This window comes from Gossypium hirsutum, chromosome A05 (assembly GCF_007990345.1).
Source record: "Gossypium hirsutum isolate 1008001.06 chromosome A05, Gossypium_hirsutum_v2.1, whole genome shotgun sequence".
NCBI classification, from domain to species: Eukaryota; Viridiplantae; Streptophyta; class Magnoliopsida; order Malvales; family Malvaceae; genus Gossypium; species Gossypium hirsutum.
Window position 1 is genome coordinate 23,847,796 of NC_053428.1, and position 6,000 is coordinate 23,853,795.

A 6,000-nucleotide genomic window follows, 5' to 3' on the forward strand; every position below is an offset into this window, starting at 1 on the left:
GTGGAGAGGTTTTGATTTGCTATGTGAGTGATGGAACGTGGTATTGCGGATCTGAATCTAGAGGATGCAGAGGATGAGGCTTTCTCTTTGCCGGAGGAATCAGAAGAAAAAAATTCTGCGTATAGTTTTTGCTTGGTGGGATGTTTCCTGACAGCGTGGTCCATTTTCCAGCCTTGATGAATACTTTGGCAAACATTTAGCATCCATTGGAAGGGGTACAAATATCAGATCTGGGGGAAAAACGATTTATTTTCAATTTTTTCAATGAGATAGATATTTCTCGTGTTATTACATGTGCTCCTTGGACTTTTAATAACCACCTCTTGATTTTTCATCGGATTCAGTAGAATGAAGACCCGATGTCTATCCCATTGGTGTATTCAGATTGGTGGGTTCAAGTCCATGACTTGCCTCCGGGTTTTTTTAGAGATTCAATGGCGGTTTTGTTTTGAAATTTTGTTGGCAGATTTCTAGAATATGATACAAAGTAGGTTCTTAATGGATATAGGAATTTCATGCGTATATGTGTTCAGATTGATGTGCGAAAACCTTTGAAACGAAGAAAGAAAATTATGATTGCTGAGTCAAAGTTCTCTTATGCAAATTTTAAATATGAAAAATTAACATTGTTTTGTTTTTTATGTGGCTGTCTTAGACATGGTGAGAACTTTTGTCTGGTGAGATTACGTATTGGAGCACAAGAAATGGAGTTTGGGTGGGATCTATCGTTGAGGGCTCAAGCGAGGAAGGCTTTCACGATCAACAGCATCTGGCTAAGGGATAATGGGGACAGTTGTCATTTTGGAAAGTCTTAGTTTGAGCAGCAATATAGCCATAATTCAAGTCAAAATCAAGGATGTGAATTATGGGGTAATTTTAATAATATCCTTGGGATAAATTTGGAAGGTTCCAAATCTATTGAAGAGATGAATGAAGACCAAGAAGGGGGGAAATTTCGTCATATTGATGGAAAGAGTGTGAGGCATGGGAAAATTCAAATGGTGGGACCTGCTCTAAATGATGATGTTTTAAGGAATGTTCCGGGGCGGAATCTAACATCCCTATCTCGTAACCGTCGCCAGAATAGGTAAGAGGTATTACCACAGACAGAACATCACAGATCCATACAGAATTACGGATATCACATAATATTAATGCATAAGCAATTCAACAATTCATCCCTTATGGATGTCTCCAAGACCTGAGACATACTTTTAGAAAATGTCGGGACTAAACCAAACATGTTCAGAATTTTCAGAACTTAAAAAAAAAATTCAATTCTATTGAAGTTACACACCCGTGTGATCAGGCCGTGTGCCTTACACGGGTACCAGACAAGCCCATGAGGTCCAGCCGTGCCAAAACAAAGTATACATATTGACTTTTACACACGGCAGTGTGATACTTAATTGGCTACTGACTTGAGCCCACGGCCATATGACACGCCCATGTGTCTTAACCGTGTAATCTTAAGAGGTTACTGCTTTGCATACACGGCCACAAGGCACGCCCATGTTCCCTGCCCATGTGGCACAATGCAGGCTTGGTTTAAGCCAACTTGCCACCCTTTTTTGGGTCATTCCTACCAGCAATATTAAACAACATTTATACCAAAATATTTAGCTAAAACCATGCTCAAAACATGTTTCATTATAACTAAATCATCATCATTCAATAACCTATTCAAATCCATACCAAAACATATTAAAAATCTTATTACAACATGCCAAAATGCTCATTTCATAACTCACTTATGGCATCTTCTAACTCATGGTAAAACTTACCATTTCCTCAACTTGGCATATTTCAAAATGACCACCACATACAAGGCCATATAACCATTACAAGCATACACAATTTAGCATCACAAACCATTTACCAAAACTAAGCACAAACATACCATTTGCTAGCCAACTCTCATGGCATAACATATATACATATCAAAACTTAAATACATAGACATTCTATCCTATACATGCTATACTTAAAAATATTTACACTTTCAAAAGTACCAAAATGAATTCGATAGTATGGTGACAATCCTCGACTATCCCCGAGCCTTCAGTAGCTAAGATAACTGTAAAATAGACAAAAATCACACAGAGTAAGCTACAAAGAGCTTAGTAAGCCAAATACAATTGGTCTAACTATTAAAGCATATAAAGTACAAATCAACAGCAAGAATTCATAGCCATTTCACAGAATAGTTCATGAGCCTAACTATGCTCATTTGCTTGTATACATGTCATGTTTTATTTCCATGATTTCATACATACTACGCATTCATTATTTCACAGAAACAATCTTTCATATTCAAAAATTTACTACTATACGAATGTATCTATAGAGATTATACATTTCATATATTCATTCCCATATGTCGTACTCTATCATCAGATGGTTCAGAAAAGATACAGATACTCATAAACGGGTACAATGCCAACGTCTCAGACATGGTATTACATGTAATTCAGTATCGATGCCTCTGTCCCAGACAGGGTCTTACATGAATTCAGATACGATATCGATGTCCCAGACACGATTTTACACAATATTTAAGATCGATGACAACGTTCCTTTAAAAACATACAGAGCTTTTCAAATACTAACATATTATCGAAATTTACTCGGAATTCATTCATCAGGCTCTCATAGCCGTCCAATACAGATTATAACTAGTATATACAACATTCAATCAATTTAACACGTAATTGTATTTTGACTTACCTCGTACGAATTTCAGATGGAAACGAGTCGACTATTCAATTATTTTGGACTTCCCTCGATCTAAGTTCGATTTTCTTTGTTCTTGATCTAATACAATTTAAATTCAACCATTCAATCATTCATTTCATGCAAAATAATCCATGAACACATATTTAGGGCACTTTACATTTTAACCCTTACATTTTCACACTTTGACAATTTAGTCTATTTTTCACAAAATCACAAATATGAAAAATTCACCAAGACTATAGCTTGGCCGAATATACATATCCTCCATACAAGCCCAAATAACATATTTAATTCACAATTCAGTCCTTCAAAACCTCATTTTCACAAATTAGCCCAAATAGCTCTATTCCATAAAAAATTTAAAAACAAAGCATGATAATCTCACCTATATCTTTCATAATCCATATAAAAACATTACAAAGCTCATATAATCATCAATGGCACATTTCATAATCTTCAACAGAAACAGAAATTCAGACATGGATTTTGAAGAACAAGAAGCAACGATCACAGAAACGTAAAAATTTTCAAAAACAGACGAAAATTCATACCTTAATCAAGGATTAAGCCGAAACCTAAAATGGCTTTCAACACATTCATGCAATTTGTTTTCTTTATTTCATGTTAAAGCACGAATTACCATTGTATCCCTCATAAATAAACATATCAATTACATAAAACAAGGTCATTTATGACCACTCATAAATTCAATGGAGTAATTGCCACATAAGGCCATAATAATCCAAAGCAATGCCAATTAAACACATTGAATATATGGCATGCAAATTTTATCATTTATGCGAGTAAATCATTTTTCATAATTAAGCATAGAAACAGACAAATTAAATCACAGAAACTTCGAAGATATAAATTCACATATCATAGACAGAGAAAATAATATTAAAATATTTTTTCAAAATCGATTACGTGGTCTCAAAACTACTGTTCCGACTAGGGTCTAAATCAGACTGTTACACGGAAGGGGCTTTTGACTAAAATGGAGTTGTCAAATATGGAATGCAAATTAGAGGACGCTCAAATAATTAATGAGGAAGGAAAAAAAAAGACAAAGGTCTGATTTTTTAATCTCTAATGTTTCTAATGGACAAGATTCGTTAGAGGTTTGTGGTGGGTGTTTCGCTCAAAATCAACAAGTATCAGCGGCTGCCATTAGGTAAGCCGACCCACAGCAATGAAGTTATTTTGTTGGAATATTCGTGGATTGGGGAGTCTGCGAGCAGTTAGAAGACTTCAGCACATGCTGAAAATTTATCATCTTCAAATTGTCTTATTCATTGAGACTAAATTGAATGCTAATAGAATGGAAAGGGTTAGGAAACGGTGTGGATTTTTTAATGGTATTGACGTTCCGGCTGAAGGTTCTCGAGGAGGATTAAGTCTAGGGTGGAATGAGGGACACTTGGTCAATTTGAAGAGTCTCTCAAAAAATCACATTGATGTGGAAATTCAAGATGATAAAGGAAAACATCGACGGCTGTTTACAGGTTTTTATGGGGCTCCAGATGTTAGAAATAAAGTAGAGACGTGGGATTTACTTAGACGATTGGGGAGAAATAATTCATTGCCTTGGTTGGTTGGGGGAGATTTTAATGATATTCTCTTTGCACATGAAAAGCAATAAGGTATACCAAGGGAAAAGGCTAAAACTGAGGCATTTCGTAGAACGTTAAAGGATTGTCTTTTGGAGGACATTGGTTTTTCTAGTCCCTGGTTTACTTAGGAAAAAGGGGCGAATTTTGGAGTGGAACATTAGGGAAAGAATTGACAGAGGAGTTGCTACGGATACTTGGCTTTAAACTTTTCCAACTTATTCTCTGGGGCATCTCCCGCACTCTTTCTCAGATCATTGTCCTTTGTTCTTTGAGACGAAGGTTGGTAAGAAGGGGAAAAGTCTTATTATTCAATTTTATTTTAAATCTTGGTGGGTCCTTGAGGAGTCGTGTGAAGAAGAAATCAAAAAGCTTTGGGAAGAAAGTTCTGGATCTTATTTTAATCGCATGTCAACTCTTGTAAACGGTTTGAAAGTTTGGGCAGGCAAAATTCAAGCCAAACAAAGGTACGAGGTGAAACGGTTAAATAGAAGACTTGAGGAATTGAATGGTGATAAGAGATCAGATGGGACTTTGGCGGAACTTATGGAGGTTAAAATTCACTTGAATATGGAAATGAATAAGGAGGAGAGATATTGGGAACAACGTGCAAGAGTGAACTGGTTGCGAATGGGTGATAAAAACACTTCGTTATAAATGTGCCTCGCAGAGAAGGCGTACTAATCGAGTTAGTGGGCTTTAGAGAATTGATGGGTCTTTTGCAACCAATGAGAGAGAGATTGGGGATATTGCTTAGGCATATTTTTTCGACTTATTTGAATCTAGAGGAGTTCAAGATGTGAAGCACATACTCTTAGAGATCAAATCGTGCATATCAGATAGTATGAATCAATGTCTGATGGCCCCTTACACAGAGGCTGAAATTGCTGATGCATTGAAAGGAATGAGGCCTACAAAGGCTTCTGGTTCTGATGGTTTTCCGGCGATTTTTTATCAGAAATTCTAGCATATCATTGGTAAGGATACTAGTGAATTTTGTTTGGATGTGTTAAATCATGGTCACTCGTTGGATGAAATAAACAGAACTCACTTGGTGTTGATTCCAAAACCTGCCAATCCTATTAATCTGAAAAACTTTCGCCCTATCAGTTTGTATATAGTGATCTATAAAATTATCGCTAAGTCCGTTGCCAATCATTTACAAAAGGTGTTGGATGGTTGTATCGATGACTCTCAGAGCGCGTTTGTTCCTGGAAGGCTCATTACTGATAATGTGTTGTTGGCATACGAGGTACTTCATTCTTTTAAGAACAAAAGATCAGAGCGAAAATGTTTTATGGCCTTAAAACTTGATATGAGTAAAGTATATGATAGAGTGAAGTGGCCTTTTATTAAAGGCCTAATGTCTAAGTTGGGTTTTGCAAATGGGTTTATTGATTTCGTTATTCGCTGTCTTAATTTTGTTCAATACTTTATCTTAATTAATGGAGAAGAAGGATTGAGCTTTAGGTCTATGAGGGGTTTATGTCAAGGGGACCTACTAAGCCCTTACTTATTCTTATTTTGTAGAGAAGGTCTGTCAGCGTTAATAAGACTGACTTGTCAGGAGGGAAAGATTTGTAGAGCCAAGGTGTACAGAACTTCTTCATCAATCACCCACCTCGCATTCTGTTTGGGGAAGTTTCGAATAGGG